At 42.4% G+C, this 20,153-nt stretch overlaps 1 long non-coding RNA gene and 1 pseudogene across 1 annotated transcript; both read left to right on the forward strand.

The window, feature by feature from the left end:
• Positions 1 to 914: 914 nt before the first annotated feature.
• On the forward strand, positions 915 to 2,866 carry LOC144340618 (collagen alpha-2(XI) chain-like; annotated as a pseudogene).
• Positions 2,867 to 10,165: 7,299 nt separating this feature from the next.
• Positions 10,166 to 16,286, forward strand: LOC144340430 (uncharacterized). Its single transcript, XR_013416537.1, has 3 exons — positions 10,166 to 10,193; positions 13,829 to 13,981; positions 14,276 to 16,286. It is a non-coding gene; the product is annotated as an uncharacterized LOC144340430 (long non-coding RNA).
• Positions 16,287 to 20,153: the final 3,867 nt, after the last annotated feature.

Below are 20,153 nucleotides of genomic sequence, written 5' to 3' on the forward strand. Positions count from 1 at the left end.
ACTGGGCCCACACTTTTGAACCTGCTTCCTGCTGTGTGAGAAGTGGCTTCTGCCCTGTTTTCGGACTGTCTACACTGAAGCCATCTGTTCCCCAGCAAGCCTTCCCTGATGCCTTGACAGCAGCATCTTGTGCATGCCCCATATCTGCACTTATCCATCTGGGCCTGTGTTGTCTTGTCACTTGTGGTCCCTTCTGTGAATTGTAAGCATCTGGAGGACAAGATGTATATCTTACTTTTATTTGAATATTTAGCATCTAATGGTGTTCGACAGGTTTTTAACAGTGTTCGATAGGTTTTTAATACTATTTTTTTACTATGACTTTATAGTATATGTTAATATCCAGTAGGACATAGGATATATTTTCTCTCTTTTCAATTTTTCATTGTTTACACACATTTATAATTCTATCTATAAGGATTTACAATGACTTAAAATGAATGAAATGAATGGAGAATGTTAGATATTAAGAGACAGTGTGGAAAGCCGGGCCGGGACTTACCTTAGGTACAAAATTTAGGAAGATACCAAAAGAACTCAGTAATAAAAGTCAATCATGTTTTAATGAAATATCTTAAGAAATCTAAATTAATGGAATAATATATAATGAACAAAATGTCAAAAAAGAACTATTCAAAGAAAATGGAGAAGCAGAGAGGCAGAAGAATTAGCAGAATATACTGGCACATAAGCCAAGGAAGTACAGATTTCCAGGAAGGAGGAAGTAGAGTGGAGTCAGAAGTTCAATAAAAGTCATTTCAGAAATCTTACCTTGGTGTTGAAATCCTTACAGAGAGCAGTTTTACATAACGTGAGCAATTATTTCTCCTTCATCACCATCATTCCAGAGTTGAGCTTCTTCTCTGGCTTCAGAAATGTGGCCCTTCCCCTTGTCAGGATATGTTGGAGACGCGATGCCTACAGATGCCCTCAAAGTCAGCAGGGGTTTGGGGCGAAATTCATTGACTTTAGGGAACTCCTTGACTTCTAAGTGCTGTTCACCTGGAGGACCAGAGCGGGCACAGAAATGACCACGTAGCTTCTGCCTGGGACCTAAACAGGGCAGAGAAATAGGAGGATCAAGTATAAAGGGAGTGGGGAAGATGGGTCTGGGCTTACAGTACTGAACCCAGGGATGACCGTAACTGTATGTGTCTCGAGGCCGGTGACGAAATATGTGAAAGAAAGAGGACTTAGGAGAGCTCTGAATTCCAGCTGTCCTACAAACTCCATCTCAGCTTTCTTTCTCAGTTCATGTGCTCTCTACCACAAAGCCTGATGGAATTGCTGACCCTTCAAGTTCTCTTCTCATCTGCACACCTTCCCTCCTGCTGCACACTGTTCAGCGTCATCACACACTTCTCCAGCCTCCCCTCTTCCCAGTCTCACCCCTTCCCAGTTCCCACAGCTGAACTGTCCTGCTGAGGAGTTCTTAGCAGCCCACTGTGGCCACAAGTGCAAGTTCCGCTCCCTTCTGAAACAAAGTCTCCCATTTATTCCCTCCTGAGGGCATGTCCTTTCCCCTGACCCTCATGGACTCTCCTAGGTGCACCCCCTGTGGATTTGTTCCTGGGTCTGAGGTTCCCTCCTTCCCTGATGGTGTCTGGAGGGCAAGGGGTATCTGTCCCCCTACTGAGTGTCATAAACTGCCCAACTCAGCACACCCACCCTCTACCTCTTCCTAGGTGTAGTGACAAGGCGAGGGAGGTAATGGGGTGGGGTCTGGCTCTCTTTGCCTCTCACTCTGTTTGTATTTCTTTCGGGCATCAGGCGGATTTCCCAAAGATTTTTCTCCTGACTGTTTCCTGGACCCGTCCTGGTCTCCAAGCTCCCCCTCCTGACTCTCTACAGTGCCCAGGGAGTCCAACAGTTGAGCCTGGAGCTGGGCCAACCTGTCTGCTTCCTGTATGAGGATCAGACTGGACGATTTCAACCCCCTGCTCAGCTGGTCTTCTGGGGCCTCACCCTAGTAGTTGGCAAGTAAGTCTTTTTGCTCCTTTGGTCTGCCCGGCCCACACTTTTAGGAGAAAGTGCCCTAGAACCTGTATACTCTAAACTGTGAAACCCTGTTCCTTCTTTTGGCCACACCACACCTACGCACTGCCCAAAGTTCAGTCAATTCTAGCCCAGAGTTTGGGCTCAGAGTGTGGCATCTTTGTCTGCATGTTGTGTTAGCCTGTACTTTGGGCAAGTTACTTAAATTTTTTGAGCCTCAGTTTCTACATCTTAGGATGGACAGTAAATAGAATCAGCACAATCCAGTGAGAAAGTGATGTCCAGTGTCTGGTGCATGGTAAGCACTCAATAAATGGCAGCTATTGTGATTACTGTTCTCATCATCATTGGTTTCAACTTTCATCAACTGCTCTCCAACCCTGTTGATGTCCCCGATTCAGTCAGTCACTTGAACCTCTCACTCCATGACCAGGTGGCACCATGTGGCTATGGCCGTGAAGGGCCGGTCTGTCACCCTCATTGTTGACTGCAAGATGTGAGTCACCCGGCCTCTCCCCTGAAGCACTGGTTCAGTGTTGGACACCTGTGGGGTGATAATCCTTGGTGCCTGTATCCTGGATGAAGAAGTCTTTGAGGTAACCACAGAAATCAGAGAAGGGAGTGACTTTTGGTCCCCTATCTTGTGCCCACTCCCTTTCTGGCCCCAGTATCCAATGTTCCTATTTCTTAAGCCTTCATTTTTTTTTTTTCTCATGAATTTTTTTTTGCATTTCCTATATTCAGGACTACTGATCTCTGCAGAATAACTAGATGTCCACTCATGTGGCAGGACTGTCCACAACCGCTTATTCTGTCCTTCAGTCTTCATCCCCCCATCTATCCATCCCTTGAACCCATCTCTCTCCTCATCCCCCCCACCCATTCACTCATTCACCAGCCCACCTACGCACACATCCACCACCCACTCCCCCAACCATTTACCCACATATGCATCATACGCTTACCCATCTACTCATGCAGGAAGGCTTATATCCACTCACCTGCCCATCCTCCCCCTGCTTAACAACTCTCCCCTTCTTTACAACCATCTATTCGACCATGCTTTTGTTCATCTGTCCTCTTCAACTTATCCATCCATCTATTCACTCACCCACCCACTCACACGCCCCATCTACCTATGCATACAAGGATGCATGCATCCGTTCAGCCACCCATCTATCCATTATCCTTCCTGGAACTCAACCACTGTCTCCTTCAATACACTCATGCACCCATCTCCACACCCACTCACTTCCCATCCAACCATTCATTCACTCACCTATTCAATTCCACTCATCTATCTATTCACTCATCTGATTCCATCTACTCTGTACCTCCTGCTCATCTACCCACTGAGCCTCGCATGCATAATTCCCTTTGCAGGAGTCCCATTCTACCTGTTTTGTGCCTTTCTTTTCACTCTGGATCATGGTAGCCATAATGTTGAAAGTTCACTTCCTGGATCTTTTCTTGGCTGCTTCCTGTCTGTACAGCCACTTCCTGTTTGTCCGGATTGTTTTGTGGCCATCTTGGCTATGTTTAATTTTCCTTGGCCCTGGCATCAGTCTTGCATCAAGTATTTGTCATTTTGTTCTGTGTCCCTTAGTTGCTCTCATATCTTCCAGTATTCCTTATCAGTGGGACTGCTTCCTGTCTACTCTGCTCCATCTTCTGCCTGCTTTGCAGTTATGGATGCCTTCTCTACCCTGCTGCTCATCCCACACCTCCCACTCTTGGCACCCTTAACCTTCTGCTGCCTTTCCTTTATGCTGCTGTCTGGGTCTTTGGGATTGATGTTGGATATGGGAGAATTTTGAAACTGATCATTGCTGTCAGGATGAAGGTGGGGAAGGGCATTTTGAAGATCTTTGTTTTGGTGAGTTGGGGTGGTGGTGAATGTTTCACCTTCTCCCTACCCTTATCTTGGCTATGGCCTGGATTAGGAACAGGCATCTGAGTGGAGGTGTGCAAGGAAGGGAACTGATTGGCTTGGAGTGTACATGAGGGCCAGAGGAAGGGCAAAGCATCCTTGCTGGGAGAGGAACTGTGAGGTGTATTGTAGGGGGCTGCTCTGGGGCTTGGATAACTGAGCCCAAGAACTATATCTTTTGCAAAAGCCAGTTATGAGGCCTCAGTTTGGAATATCTCTGGGGATGCTCTCCAAATTTACTTGGAGTATAGATACTTAACTTGTGTGGGGTTTTTACATTTTTGAACTCCTTCAAATTCTAAATAAAACTTTGTGCATAAGGGCATATACTTTTTCTTTTCTGGAGAAAGACTGAAAGACTCAAAGTCCTCTTTCTGAAAAGAGGCTCTCTGGGATTCGGAGAGGTTGTGTTTGCTGAGGTGGGACTGGGAACTGGGGTGCTGGGAACCCTGAGGTCTCCTTGGCAGGCCTGAGAGTTTTGTGAACAGAGGTATTTAGAGGAGGCCTGTGGGGCTTGGGTGTAGGGCTGGTCTGGTCTCCAGAGGACCTAAGAATCAAGGTTGGAGTTGAGATGGGGGCAGGCCTGGTGTCCTGGCTGCTCAGGTTACATGTGTGTCTCCCTCAGGCTGCCCATGGACCCCGGGGGCTGAAGGGAGAGAAGAGAGAGCCTGCAGTGCTGGAACCTGTAAGTGACGCTGGTCACAGGACTGAGGTGGTGGAAAGAGGAGAAGCGAGTGGGGTTTGGTGTGCTGGCCCTGTCGCCTCTGAGTTTTAACCTTTGACTCCACAGGGTATGCTCCTGGAGGGGCCCCCTGGTTTAGAAAGCCCTGCGGTGAGTCTAGCAGTGACCTGGTAGCCATTATTTTCTCAGAGATCCCTCCTATGTGTTCATCTGTGCCTTCTTCACATATGCTCAGGCCTCCTACTCAGAACTCCGGAGCATCCTTCCCATAAAAGTTTTATTTAAAAAAATTATTTCAATAGTTTTTGGGGAACAGGTGGTGTTTGGTTATATGGATAAGTTCTTTAGTGATGATTTCTGAGGTTTTGGTGCACCCATCACCTGAGGAATGTACACTGTATCCAGTGTGTAGTCTTTTATCCCTTACCCAGCTCCTACTCATACCCCTAAGTCCTCAAAGTCCATTGTATCATTCTTATGCCTTTGTGTCTTCATAGCTTAGCTCCCACTTATAAGTGAGAACATACAATATTTGGTTTTCCATTCTTGAGTTACTTCCCTTAAAATAATGATCTGTAACTCCCTCTAGGTTGCTGCAAATGCTATTATTTCATTCCTTCTTAGGGCTGAGTAGTATTTTAAGGTATATCAATCATATATATCTCATATATATATATATATATATCACATTTTCTTCATTCACTCATTGATTGATGGACATTTGGGGTGGTTCCATATTTTTGCAATTGTGAATTGTGGTGCTGTAAACATGTGTGTGCGAGTGTCTTTTTCATACAATGACTTCTTTCCCTCCAGTAGTGGGATTGCTAGATCGAATGGTAGATCTATTTTAGTTCTTTAAGGCATCTCTGTACTGTTTTCCATAGTGGTTGTACTAGTTTAATTTCCCACCAGTAGTGTAGAAGTGTTCCCTTTTCATCACACCTACTCCAACGTCTATTATTTTTTTGATTTTTAACTTATGGCCATTATTGCAAGAGTAAAGTGGTTTTGAAATCACATAATGGTTTTGATTTGCATTTCCCTGATAATTAGTGATGTTGAGCATTTTTTCATATGTTTGTCTACCATTTGTATATTTTCTTTTGAGAATTGTCTGTTCCTCTCCTTAGCCCACTTTTTGATGGGATTATTTGTTTATTTCTTGCTGATTTGTTTGAGTTCGTTGCAGATTCTGAATATTAGTCCGTTTTCGTATGTATAGCTTGCAAATATTTTCTCCCACTCTGTGGACTGTTTACTCTGATGATTATTTCTTTTCCTTTGAATAAACTTTTTAGTTTAATTAGGTCTCATCTGCTTATCTTGTTTCTTTTGCATTTGCTTTTGGGTTCTTGGTCATGAACTCTTTGCCTATGCCAATGTCTACAAGAGTTTTTCTGATGTTATCTTCCAGAATTTTTATGGTTTTGGGTCTTAGATTTAAGTCTTTGATCTCGGTTGATTTTTGTATAAGGTGAGAGATGAGGATCCAGTTTAATTCTTCCACATGTGGCTTGCCAATTTCCCCAGTACCATCTGTTGAAGATGATGTCCTTTTCCCACTTTATGTTTGTTTGATCAATTGGCTGTAAATATTTGGCTTTATTTCTGGGACTTCTATTCTGCTCAATTTGTCTATGTGCCTGTTTTTATATCATTCCCATGCTGTTTTGGTGACTATAGCCTTGCAGGTAATATGATGCCTCCAGATTTATTCTATTTGATTAATCTTGCTTTGGGTATGTGGGCTCTTTTGTGGTTCCATATGAATTTTAGGATTGTTTTTTCTAGTTCTGTAAAGAATGATGATGGCATTTTGATGGGAACTGCATTGAATTTGTAATTGCTTTTGGCAGTATCATCATTTTCACAATATTGATTCTACCCATACATGAGCATGGGACGTGGTTCTACTTGTTTGTGTCATCTATAATTTCTTTTGGCCGTGTTTTTAGTTTTCTTTGTAGAAGTCTTTTACCTCTTTGGTTAGGTAAACTCCTAAGTATTTTATTTTTTTTGCAGCTACTGTAAAAGGGGTTGAGTTCTTGATTTAATTCTCAGCTTGGTCACTGTTGGTGTGTAGCAGTGTTACTGATTTGTGTACATTGATATTTTATCCTGAAACTTTACTGAATTCATATATCAGATCTAGGAGCTCTTTGGATAAGTCTTTATGGTTTTCTAGGTATACAATCATATCCTTAGTGAACAGCAACAGTTTGGTTTCCTATTTACTGATTTGTCTGATTGCTCTGGCTAGGATTTCCAGTACTTGTCTTGTTCCAGTTCTCAGGGGGAATGCTTCCAACTTTCCCCGTTCAGTATAAGGTTGGCTGTGGGTTTGTCATAGATGGTTTTCATTACCTTAAGTTATGATCTTTGTATGTCAAGTTTGCTGAGGGTTTTAATCATAAAGCAATGCTGGATTTTGTCAAATGCTTTTTCTGTGTCTATTGAGATTTTTGTTTTCAAATGTGTTTACGTGATATACCACATTTACTGACTTGTGCATATTAAACTATCCTTGCATCCCTGGCATGAAACCCAATTGATCATCATGTATGATCTTTTTGATATACTGTTGGATTCGTTAGCTTGTATTTTGTTGAGGATTTTTGCATCTATTTTCTTCAGAGATATTGGTCTGTAGTTTTCTTGTTTGTTATATCCTTTCCTGGTTTTGGTATTAGGGCAATCCTGGGTTCATAGAATAATTTAGGGAAGATTCTCTCTTTCTCTATGTTTTGAAATAGTTTCAGTAGGATTGGTACCAATTCTCTTCTTTGAATGTCTGATTGAATTCAGCTGTAAATCCATGTGAACCCGTGATTATTTTATTGTTGGCAGATTTTAAAAACTTACCATTTCAATCTTTCTGCTTTTTATTGGTCTGTTCAGAGTTTCTATTTCTTCCTGATTTATTCTAGGAGGGTTGTATATTTCCGGGAATCTATCTCCTCTAGGTTTTCGAGTTTGTGTGTGTGAAGGTGTTCATAGTAGCTTTGAATGATATTTTATATTTCTGTAATATCAGTGGTATTTTCTTCCATTTCATTTCTAATTGAGGTTATTTGGATCCTCTCTCTTCTTGGTTAATCTCACTAATAGTCTATCAATTTGTTTATCATTTCAAATAATCAGCTTCATGTTTCATTTATCTTTTGTATTTTTTTTAGTTTCAATTTCATTTATTTCTCCTCTCTTTGTTATTTCTTTTCTTCTGCTGGGTTTGGGTTTGGTTTGTTCTTGTTTTTCTAGTTCCTTGAGGTGTGACTTTACATATTGTATTTGTGCTCTTTTAGACTTTTTGACGCAGGCATTTAATGCTATGAACTTTCCTCTTAGGACTGCTTTTACTGTGTCTGAGTGGTTTTCACAAGTTGTGTCACTATTATCCTTCACTTCAAAGAATTTTGCATCTTGATTTCATTGTTGACCCGAAGATCACTCAGGAGCAGATTATTTAATTTCCATGTATTTGTATAATTTTGAGGGTTTCTTTTGGAGTTAATTTCCAATTTTATTCCACTGTGGTCTGAGAGGGTACTTGATATAATTTTGATTATCTTAAATTTATTGAGACTTGTTTTGAGGCCTACTATGTGGTCTATCTTGGAGAATGTTTCATGTGCTGATGAGAAGAATGTATATTCTACAGTTGTTGAGTAGAATGTTCTGTAAATACCTGTTATTTCTTCTAGTGTAATTTAAGTCCATTGTTTCATTGTTGGCTTTCTGTCTTGATGACTTTCTAGTGCTGTCAGTGGAGTATTGAAGTCTCCACTATTATTGTGTTGCTGTCTATCTCATTTCTCATGTCTAGTAATAATTGTTTTATAAATTTGGAAGCTCCCATGTTAGGTGCATATATGTTCAGGATTGTGATATTTTCCTGTTGGACTTACCCTTTTATCATTATATAATGTCCCTCTTTGAATTTTTTAACTGTTGTTGCTTTAAAGTCTGTTTTGACAGATGTAAGAATAGCTACTCCTGCTTGCTTTTGTTTTCCATTCATTTTGGAATATCTTTTTCCACTCCTTTACCTTAAGTTTTTGTGAGTCCTTACGCATTAGATGACTCTTGAAGACTGCAGATACTTGACTGGTTAATTTTTATCCTTTCTGCCATTCTGTATCTTTTAAGTGGAGAGTTTAGGCTATTTACATTCAATGTTAATAGTGAGATGGGAGGTACTGTTCTATTTCTCGTGCTAATTGTTGCCTGAATTCTTTATTTTTTTTCCTTCCATTATTGTTTTATAGGCCCTGTGAGATTTATGCTTTGAGGAAGTTCTATTTTGCTGTATTTTGGGGTTTTGTTTGAAGACTTAGAACTCCTTTTAGCATTTTGTGTAGTGCTGGCTTGGTAGTGGTGCAGTCTCTCAGCATTTGTCTGAAAAAGATTGTGTCTCTTCTTCATTTATGAAGCTTAGTTTTGCTGGATACAAAATTCTTGCCAGAAAATTATTTTGTTTGAGGAGGCTAAAGATAGGACCCCAATCCTTTCTGGTTTATAGGTTACTGTTAATCTGATAGGTTTTCCTTCATAGGTTACCTGATGCCTTTGCCTCACAGCTCCTAAGATTCTTTCCTTTGTCTTGACTTTAGATAACCTGATGACAATGTGCCTGGGAGATAATCTTTTTTGTGATACATTTCCCAGGTGTGGTCTTTAAGCTTCTTGTATTTGGTTGTGTAGATCTCTAGTGAGACCAGGGAAGTTTTCCTCGATTATTCCCTCAAATACGTTTTCCAAACTTTTAGATTTTTGTTCTTCCTCAAGAATGCCAATTATTCTTAGGCGATTTAACATAATCCCAAATTTCTTGGAGGCTTTATTTATTAAAGTTCTTTTTTCTTTGTCTTTGACTGGGTTAATTAGAAAGTCTTGCTGTTTGAGCTACGAAGTTCTTCCTTCTACTTGTTTGATCCTATTGTTGAAACTTTCCAGTGCATTTGTGTTGCTCTAAGTGTGTCTTTCATTTCCAGAAGTTGGATTGTTTCTTCTTTATGATATCTATGTCCCTGGAGCATTTTTAATCCATATCCTGTGTTTTTAAAAAATTTCTTTAAGTTGTTTTTCATCTTTCTCTGGTATCCTTTTGAGTAGCTTAAAATCAACCTTCTGAATTCTCTATCTAGCAATTCAGAGATTTCTTCTTAGTTTGGATCCTTTGCTGGGGTCTAGTGTAGAGGTGGTAGGGGAGTGAAGTAGACTCTGTGAGAGTCCTTGGTTGTAGATAGACTTAGTTTGTGGCTTTCTCAAATGCTGGTTATGTTAAGCAGTGCAGTTGTCATGTGGACAGACCGAGAACCACTGGTTAGTCAGGATTTTTCAGACAGTGGAATCAACTGTTTTCTCCTTTCTTGGAGCAGTTATTCTGTCATGAGTTGTTGTAATGTCCTCAGTTGTTTGGCCTCCAGCCAGTATATGATGCTTTCAAGAGAGCACCAGCTACAATAGTAGAAGGGGGATATAAGCTTGCCCTAAGCTGGCCAAGATAAACATTCGGTTTCTCAGGCAATGGGCGGTGTCATAAAGCTCCCAAGAGAGTTTACATCTTTTGTGATTGGCTACCAGGTGGGTAGATAAATGCCCTCAGGTGTGAGCAGAGTTAGGCAGGGTCTGAGTTCAGACTCTCCTTGGGCGGGGCTTGCTGCAGCCACTGTGAGGGATGGGGTGGGAGGTTTTTCTCCAGCCAATGGAATTACGTTCCAGAGGGAATTATGACTGCCTTTGTCACCAGAGAAGTAGGGGAAAGCTGGTAGCAATAGGCTTCAGCCAGCTCTCATGCAGTGGGGGAGGCAGGTCTTGCTCCTGCTGTGCCACACTAACAGCATTGAGTTTACCTCCAGGCAGCCTCCAGGAGTGACTCAGACCTCACTCCAAGCTGTAAGTTTCCTGCTTAGAAAGCAAGCACAGCTCTCAGGCCATGTGCCTCCCTCTCTGCCCACAATGTTAGCAGTAACTTCTGCTCTCTCTCCAGCAGTTCCTGTTCGCCCCCAGATTCTGCTCCAGAGGATTTGTGCCCAGTCAAAATTATAACAAATTTCAGTTGGATCCTTCTTTCACACTGTGACCCTTTCCAAATTTTGCTGTCTGACTTCCTCCAGGGCCCTTGTGATATATAGTCAGGGATGGCATCCCTAGGTTTGAGCTAAAGACTGGGCGTGACTACAAGGCTCTTTCCACTGCTGCATCTACTTTTTTTTTTTTTTTTTTTGAGATGGAGTCTCACTCTGTCACCAAGGCTGGAGTGCAGTGGGGCGATCTCGGGTTACTGCAAGCTCAGCCTCCCAGGTTTATGCCGTTCTCCTGCCTCAGCCTCCCAAATAGCTGGGACTACAGGTGCCTGCCACCACGCCTGGCTAATTTTTTTGTCTTTTTAGTAGAGATGGGGTTTTACCGTGTTAGTCAGGATGGTCTCGATCTCTGAGACCTCGTGATCCGCCCGCCTTGGCCTCCCAAAGTGCTGGGATTATAGGCGTGAGCCACCGCGCCTGGCCTACTTTTATTTTTCATGCTAAGTCTGTTTCAGGTCTAGATAAAGTTAAATCCTTTTCCTGTAATCTGGATTTTCGGGTTCCCCAGTGGGGATATGTGTTTGGAGGCAGATTTTTCCCCTCTCATTCTTTGGAAACGCACAGTTTTTCACCTGTCTGGTGGAATTTGCAGTGGCCCCTCACTTCTTTAAAAGGATCTATGAATTCCTTTGGTTTTCTGCATATTCTCCTGCAGTGGTTCCTTTCTTGAGGGATGTGTGAAGTGAGTTCCTCAAGATATTTCTTGTCAGGTGAACAGTCTGTGATCTCTGTAGGGCCTGTACCACCCCTGGGCACTATTTGCCCCACAGAGTGGGCCTCACTTATGCAGGATCTGGGAAGAGGCTGATTATAATCTGGTGTCTGAGGCCTGGCAGCACCAGACTCTCTTCAGTGTCAGGCTCAAGTCTGAGCACATCTGCAGAGCTTATGTTTGCTGTGTTGCTCATGGAAGGCAGGGAATCAAAAATTGTTTTCTTTGAGATGGACTCTATGTTTCCTAGGCTGGTTTCAAACTCCTGGCCTCAAGTGATCCTCCTGTCTCGGCCTCTGAAATCACTGAGATGACAGGTATGGGCCACGGTGCCCAGCCTATTATCAATTTTCTCCCGTTTCATTCAGTCCTCAACCCAATGCACTTCTCCCTTTTTCTTTCCCTCATCTCTGATGCTGCTCTCATGGTGGTAACTAATGACTTTTATACAACTCAAGCCAGTGGTCACTCTTCCGTTTCTGTCTTATGTGTGTCATTAGTGTATTTGAGATGCATCCTCACCTCTTTCCTGGAAGTTTTCTCTTGTCTGTTGTCTTTTATGAATCCACTTCCTCTCTGTTTTCCTACCACTTTCTAGTCCTCTCCTTCTCAGCCTCTGTCTTCATGTCTGTGTTTATCTGGATGCAGGAGCACACACTCAGATCTCTGCTCTCCTGACTTTGTGTACTTTTCTTGAGTGACCTGACCCAAAATTAGAACTTCACCCACCATGAGCCTCCTTCCAGTTTATGTCACTAACCTAGTGTAGCGTGACACCCATCCATTTATTTCACTGCCTTCAAATCAACTACATTTGTTTCCCTAGAAGTTAAAATTCAGTATGTCCCAAACAGAAAATTTTATCTTCTCTCAATCACTTCATTATCACCTTTGCAGTCACTGATGCCACAATTCTCCACGTTGCCTGGTTATCCTAGACTTCTTCATAGCCCTACTTCTGGCAGATGATTTAGTGATTCCTATGGCCTCTCATGTCATTACTTCCATCAAACCCATCTGCTGTCCTCTTCACCCCATGTTCCTGCCCTGGCCTACGCTCTCATTACTTCCTACCAGAGGGCTTAAAAGTCCTACTGGTCTTTCCTTGAGTCCAGCCTCCTCCAGCCCATCCTTCCTATCGGTGCCCCATATAAACACAAATCTGACCATGTTACTCTCCTGCTTAAGATCCTTCACAGTTTCCCCCGTGTCCTGTGGATAAAATGCAAACACCTGCCATCAGCACACAAGGCAGGTTACAGTGCAGCCCGGTCCACATCTCCCCTGGCTTCAGTCACACTGAAGAACTGCAGTTCTCCTTGCAGCTTTATGCCTCTCTGCTCCTGAGCCTGCTTCTCCTGCTGGAAAGCCATTTCCCCTTTCTCTGTTTTGCTATCTGCAGGTGAACACTGTCCCTAGGAACCTTTCCTAAATTGTATTTTAACTTTGTTCCTAAGTAGCTCTTGGTGTACCTTGTGATACTCAGTGGTGATCAAACCACACATGAAGCAATCATCTTTTCTTTGTCTCTTTTGTTCTTGAATTTCAAGTAGATTGAGGACAAAGTCCCTATCTTTAGAGTTACATCCTTATTACCTGGAGAGTGAAAGTTCACAATAAGCATTTATTTAACTGAATGAAAATTAATATTTGAAGTGTGGAATTTGCTTCAAAATGTGCCAACTTTTAGTTTTCAGATTTTGTGAATATAATAAATATAAAGTAGCCTAAGCTGAACCAATTACATCTATGTAGTCCAGTCTATACACCATGTATTTTTTTTTCCTCTGGGCTTCATTTCTGTAGGTGAGTAATTCTCTAGACCCTAAACTCAGTGGGGGACCCTCACCATCCGTGTGTGACACTGAACCTGCTGTCACTCTATGCATCTAAGTAGAGGACTGGTTCTCCCCGTGTTGATCTGGGAGGGGAAATCCTCACTTAGGGACTATCAATCATGCAGTGTCATTTTGCTTCACTTCCTCTTCCGGCTGAACCCCAAACTCTCTCATCTTTACTTTTTCACTGTAATAATAATTCACTTTTTGTTATCAACCAGTTGCTGCTTCTTACGTATCAGGTAAAGCTAAGATACTATCCCATAGGTGTTTCAAATGCAACAACTTGTATTTCCAGGTGAAACTACACTCCACAAGAAAATTTTGTGAATGTTATGTGAATGATAATACTTTTAAATTTACTCTGCCTAAGATGTAAGTGTTGTGGATAAAATTATATAAGGAACAATTTTTCTTCTCAAAGTAAGAATGTAACTTGAAGTCAATAAATGCCACTAGAACTCTGGAGGTATTTTCATGTCGTTCACGATTTTTTTCCACTCTGAAATATTTATTCCATCCTTCCACTTCCCTGCCTTGCTTTATGGCTAGATCAGTAATTTTTAATGTATTGTCTTGTAGGGTTTCTGAGATCCTGTGGGAGTGGGGCAGGAGGACTACTCAATATTGTTTCTACCAGGAGTTGTGTGACTTGGACAACTTACTTTACCTCTAGGGTCAGTTTCCTACTATGGAAAATAATTTCTTCTACATGGTGGTGTGAAGACTCAATGAGTAAGTTTAGCACATAGTAAGTGCCCAATAAATATTATCTTATTGTCTTCAATATTATCATTATCATAGATGGATGTTAAGTCTTCGGGGACAAGAGAAACAACCTATATCATCCATGGGTCATTTCTGTCTTTGTTTCTTCTCACTTCTTTTCTTTTCTTTCATTTTGCATTTCTCATTTTCTGTGTTATTCCTTCATGTTCCCAATAACCTTCCTGTTACCTGTTTGCTTCCTGCATTCTGCATAGCTTCTTTCATATTCATCCATTCTCCATCTTCTTCTCCTTCATGCAGCAGACCATGTGTCAACATATGCAGAGTTTGTGCAGACACACAGACCCTCTGGAGAGTGTATGTTTGAGTTTGATGAGGAGGAGCAGTTCTATGTGAACCTGGATGAGAACGAGATGGTCTGGCATCTACCAGAGTTTATTCACACCTTTGACTGTGGCGCTCAGAGGTGTATTGCTGGCATCGTCACGGCAAGGAAGCACTCGAACACCCGGTTCAATGGTCCAAACAGGCCTCGGCCACAAATGGCACTGCCTATAGCTGCCTGTTGCTCTACAGTCCAGCTGGAGGGATAGGAGGGCCTCTCTGCCACACAGAGAACTACAGGCCATGCTGCCCACTCATGAATGAGCCCCTTCCCTGAGAGCGAGCAGTGTTGGGGCCACACAGCTGGGTTCTTAGGACAGCAGAGGGGGAGGTGTTTTCTTCTTACTCAAGAGAAAGGCTGGGCTGAGGGGCCCAGGTCAGGAGAGAAGCTGTGACCCTGCCCGGGAGCCCTGGGGGAGCAGGAGGATGGGCCTGGGAGAGGTGGCCCCTAATCTGGTGAATATAGGGCTTGGGGTGGTGGAACCTTTGAGACTCAGTCAATGGCAGTAGGCTCCTTGGGTTCTATCCCCTTTTGGAACCCCCCGATGTGACTGTCTTTCCTAAGGAGCCTGTGGCGCTGGGCCAGCCCCACACCCTCATCTGCCATGTTGATAAGTTCTTCCTGCTGGCGCTGAACATCACGTGGCTGCACAATGGAGTCAGTCATTGAGGGTATTGCAGAGACCATCTTCCTGCCCAGCAAGAAGCTCAGTTTCCACAGGTTCCACTACCCGATCCTCCTTCCCACGGCTGAGGACACCTGTGACCTCCAGGGGGAGCACTGGCACCTGCACCAGCCTCTCCTCAGGCACTGGGGTATGGGGCGCCCTCCCTCTGCCATCACGGCATTGGCACCACCTTTATTTCCTGGACCCATCACCCCTCAGCACCTGCTTCCCTCAATCCTATGTTTTATGGTCACTTTATCCAAATTTCACCATCTCATAATTTCAAATACCCAACACCTCCCACACCCAAGCCCAGCCTCTGCTCTCTGTACCTTATTACTCTGTCTTCCCTTAGAAGACAGATAACTAATCCGGGAACTAATCCAGGTGCCTGAGACCATGGAGATGCTGGTCTGTGCCCTCGGCCTGCTGATGGGCCTGGCGGGGATCCTCAATGGCACCATCGTCTCAAAGACCAAGCGATCTGACAGCATCCCTGGGTCCAGGGGCTCCTGTGAGTCATCCTAGAGGTGCATTAGGGACACAGTGGAATAGACGAGATAAAAAGTTAGGGGTGAAGAATGGGAAAGAGAAACGCTTCACCAGGGGCTCTTTGAGCACTGATGTTTTAGTGCCATTGGGCTGGATGAAAACACTAACAAATGTAATGAGAAATGACATTCATTGGGTTGCTTACTGTGTTCCAGGCACTATTCTAAGTGCTTCTCATGTGTTCACTTATTTACATGTGGAGGTTGGTTCTTATTTATTTCATGTTACAGAGGGGGAATCAGACACGGGGGGAGGTGAAGGCCACACAACTTCAAAGTGCAAAGCTTGGATTTAAACTCAGGCTTTGGACCAACAGTGGCTGCAGTCTTGTCCAGTATTAGATTATTTCATCTGCACCCACAATCTGTCTTCCTCCATTTTACACAGCCTTAATTTTCTTCTGCCCGCAGAGGGATGTTCAGAACTCCCAATGCCACGTTAAACATTTCCAGCAACGAAGGACATCCTATCTTTTGCACAATCTCACAGGGAATCCACCTCATTTCTTTGAAATATATAAGCTATAGACTTTTGGTTCACTATCTTTAACACATCATGAAATTGATTAAATTCTGTCTATGTCTTGAGCTGAATTCAGTTTAAATTAATATGAATTTTGTGGAGTCCACTAATGTGTTAACCACATTATATATTTTCCGACACTGAAGGATCATTGCATTCCTAGAATAAATCTAAATTGGTCAAAACTGATTGTTTTTATAATGTACTGTTAGATTCAGTGACTGGCTCTGGAAATATGAATGAACCAACCTCATAAAATGATCTCAAAAATGCTGTTCCATTCTGTTTTCTAGAATCACACATGTAAGAGGCATAATCTGCTCCTGGAAATGTGGGAGGATGCCCCTAACGGCAATATGATCAGGACAGGGCCTTTTGGAAGGCGATTCTTTGCTTCCCATGACAATTTCTTTGATATTCTCTACTCTATTTTAGTTTTCTATTTCTTCCTGTCGTTTTGACCTTTATATCTTTCTAGAAATGCATCCATTTAATCTAAATTTTCAAATTTATACGTATAGAGTTGGTTGTAAGATTTCGCATTTTAAAATGTGTGTACAAATAGTCATTTCCCCTTTTCATTCTGAATCTCCTGTATTTTCCTTAGGAGTCTTGCCAGAGGTCTCATTAAGTTTTCATTGCCTCAAAATTTGATTTTGTTTGTCTCCCCTATTTTTATATTTCATTGAATTCAGCTTTTGTCCTTACTGTTTATGTGTATTTTCTTTTTGCTGTTTTTCTACTTTTCCATCCTCTTAATTCACATAATTATCTCGTTTGTTTTCAGTCATTTCGCTCTAACAAAATTGTTTAACAAATAGTCTGACATTCTATGCAGCATTTTGAATGAACTTATTTCATCTTTCTATAAAGACTAAACATTATGTTTTCAGTTATTTCCTCTCCCTCCGCTATTTCCCTGACTTTCTAGATGTCTAATTATCAAGATGTCAGATGTCTGTTTCTATCCTTCATTTCTCTTCACTTTTCCTTTACATTTTCTATTGTTTGCTCCATCATATTTTCCTTGGGGCAGTTTCTCAGCCTGACTTTTTGCTTATTAATTACACTTCAGTTGCAAAAGTCCTATTTATTATCTCATTTATTATGTTTCTTATTCCAATCTTTATCAAAACTCAGTATTTGTGCTTGATTCATTGGCTTCTTGCTTTTGCTTCAAATTTCCAAATTCTCCTTTACTTCTCTATTTAAGCCCTTTTATTGTGAGCTAGGGGACATTTGGAAGAAACACACAAACCAATAGAACGTACGTTGAATGATTATCACCACAAGCACTCATGTAACTAGCACCTGGGTGAAGAAATAGACCGTTGCCAGTATCCCTGTGCCTCTCCTTAGGCCAGGAGGTAGTTTGTAAACTTTTCAGGAGCCAAAGGCTACTGATATCCATAATGCCTAGCATTGCTCCTGGTACACAGTAGGTCTTCCATAAATATCTCTTGTAGAAGTATTTTATTATTTATTTAATAGGTACTTCTTAAATATTTTCCACTTTCAAGGATTCCCACTCATTTGAAGTTAGTTGCAGCCATGTGATTTACATTGGAAAATGAGATGCGAGAAGTGTGTTCTTTCTAGGAGGGATCATTAAGAGCCAGTGAATGATTTCTTAGGTTCCCTTCATTCTTCTGGGGAGGTTCTGGGAGCAGAGGTGCAGGAGAAAGCCTGTCAGCCTGGCTTCCTGAGTAAGATGATGAGCAGAGCTTCCCGGACAACTTACTTTGGACGTGTAGCGTGAGCCAAACCTGGATATCTGGGTATTTGTTACTTTAGCACAGCTGATCCTATTCTTACTGTGTAAAAGGAGTTGAAGGGAAGGTGCTCAATGAGACTTCAAAGAACCTGAGGGACAGGAGAACTAGAAGGATGTTTCATCCCATAAGCCAAGTGCACAGGACTTTCAAGGACAGTTTACAATGTGATGTGCTCAAAAGGCGTCAACTGTGATAAGTGTTCACTGACCTGGTAGCAAGTGGTTATTAGAATCCCTTTAAAGAGCATCTTCACAGCCCATGCCCAACTCCCACCTCCTTCCACTTTCACCATCCCCTGGCTCAGCCTCACTGCTACTTGACAAATGGGCACAAAGGGAGGATGAAATGACTTCTCCTTAGGGTCCCCCTTGATCACCATCTGGGGGTGCATCATCTGTTGGGTGGACCACCTTCTCCTTAGGGGACTGTGAGGGGTAGAAAATGAAGAGACCAGGTGGAAAGTGGTGGGGGATACAACACTCAGCTGGGAGTAAGCCCACGGGGTGTGTGCTACTGCATTTCATCTTTCTGAGTCAGAGGCTGACACAGGGGAGTCACCAGCTTCATCTCTCCTTTAAAGCTCCAGTCCCAGCTTTCCTTTGAATCTCTGCTCTTCAGCCCCCGTGACTGATGTACCTCAAGACTCCTCTGCCTCCTGGCTGCCTTTGATTCTGCTGCACATAGAACTCAGCAAAGGGCCTGACTCTTAGAAAACACTATAAATATTGAAAATTTGAAGTCTAGTGACAAGGTGGTTCCCAATTTGGATGGTCTCTCAGCTCTTGTCTCCTCTGGGACCTTTTTCTGCACTGCATTCTTCCTTAGAAATCCCAGAGTTTCATAAACACCTGTATATGTCACAGTGAGACATGTCTGATGTCTTCTTTCTGTGACTGCAGGGCCTTTCCTTATCTCCTTATACCGTCAGTTCCCTAAGAGCACATATCCTGTTCCTGCAATGTGGGTGCAGATCCCTCAGTTTCTGATCCTGCCAGGTGTTAGTCCAGAGATTGTTCACTCCACTCTGGGTACTCCCTAACCTGTAACGTGGGTACAGGTGACAAGCATGGAACAGAATGACTCTGATGGGATATGGTTTGGAATGTTGACTGCTCCGTGGCTCTGAGGGTAGAATTTATGTGCTCTGGCTCTGAGGATTTCATAGTCATCTCAATTTGAAGACTTTCTGCTATTCTCATGACCTCCTTCCATCGTTGAATCCCTGGATTAAAATCATATTAATTTTCTGCTGCAAAGGTTTCTCACAAGTTTCCTGTGAAGCCAAAGTGAAAATAAGACAGATAAAGGGTCCTCATTTATTTACTATATACTGGCCTCATTACCTCATTATGTGACAGCTGAAATTACTACACAGAAACAAGTCAGTAGCATTTTCCTTTATAGTTTTTGAGGAAACGAGGCTGAGCAGGGATAAGGATGTTTTAAAAAGAAAAAATGATTGTGTCCTATTCCCTAGGTTAAGAGGATTATGAGACATAATTTGTTATCCTTATGGGTGGCTTCTCTTTCCTGACTCCCTCACTTAGTCCATCCTCTCTGTAGACTCCAGCTATATTTACTTATATCTGTGCCAGTGAAGCCCAAGTCTGTACCTTCAGCCCCACCTCTCTTGGAATTGGAGGCAGCCGGTCCCCATATGGTGGATATTATTTGCAAGGGGAGGTGGGCAAGAGGAGCACAGTAGTTTTTGCGAATTGACCAGGGACAGGCGCCCAGGGACACACAAGGCCCAGAAGATGCTTGTAAGAAGCCAGGGAGATTGAAGGCATCAACTGGATGTATCAGAGAGCTGCTGTGCACTGCTTATGTGTATCAGGAGTGAAGAATCCATCCTCTACACAAAAAAGAAAGTTTACAACAAACATGTCCTCTACCTTGACTGAAAGGTGTCAATATGAGACGCAAAACACATAACAATGTTGGATTGTTAAAAAAAAAAAAAAAACAAAAAGGCCAGTGTTTGAAGAAAAGTGCTACACGTATTTCTTTGCTCTTTCCCTAGTGCAGAGGCATTTCTGTCTGTATGAAAATGAAGACAGGAGGCCTAGGCTGGTGGATGAATGCAAACTTAGACGACAAATGACATCTACTGAATGCATTCGAAAGGCCAAGTCATATTTGGTTAAGTAGTAGTTGTGATGGCATGCAAAGAAAATGGTTAAAGTGTATTAGATTTATAAAATTTATAATTTTAAATTCTGATATTAATTTAACTTCTTAATAGTAATGATAAAACATCCTCTTAGTAAGGTATAT

The sequence above is a fragment of the Macaca mulatta genome, chromosome 4, assembly GCF_049350105.2.
Source record: "Macaca mulatta isolate MMU2019108-1 chromosome 4, T2T-MMU8v2.0, whole genome shotgun sequence".
NCBI lineage: Eukaryota > Metazoa > Chordata > Mammalia > Primates > Cercopithecidae > Macaca > Macaca mulatta.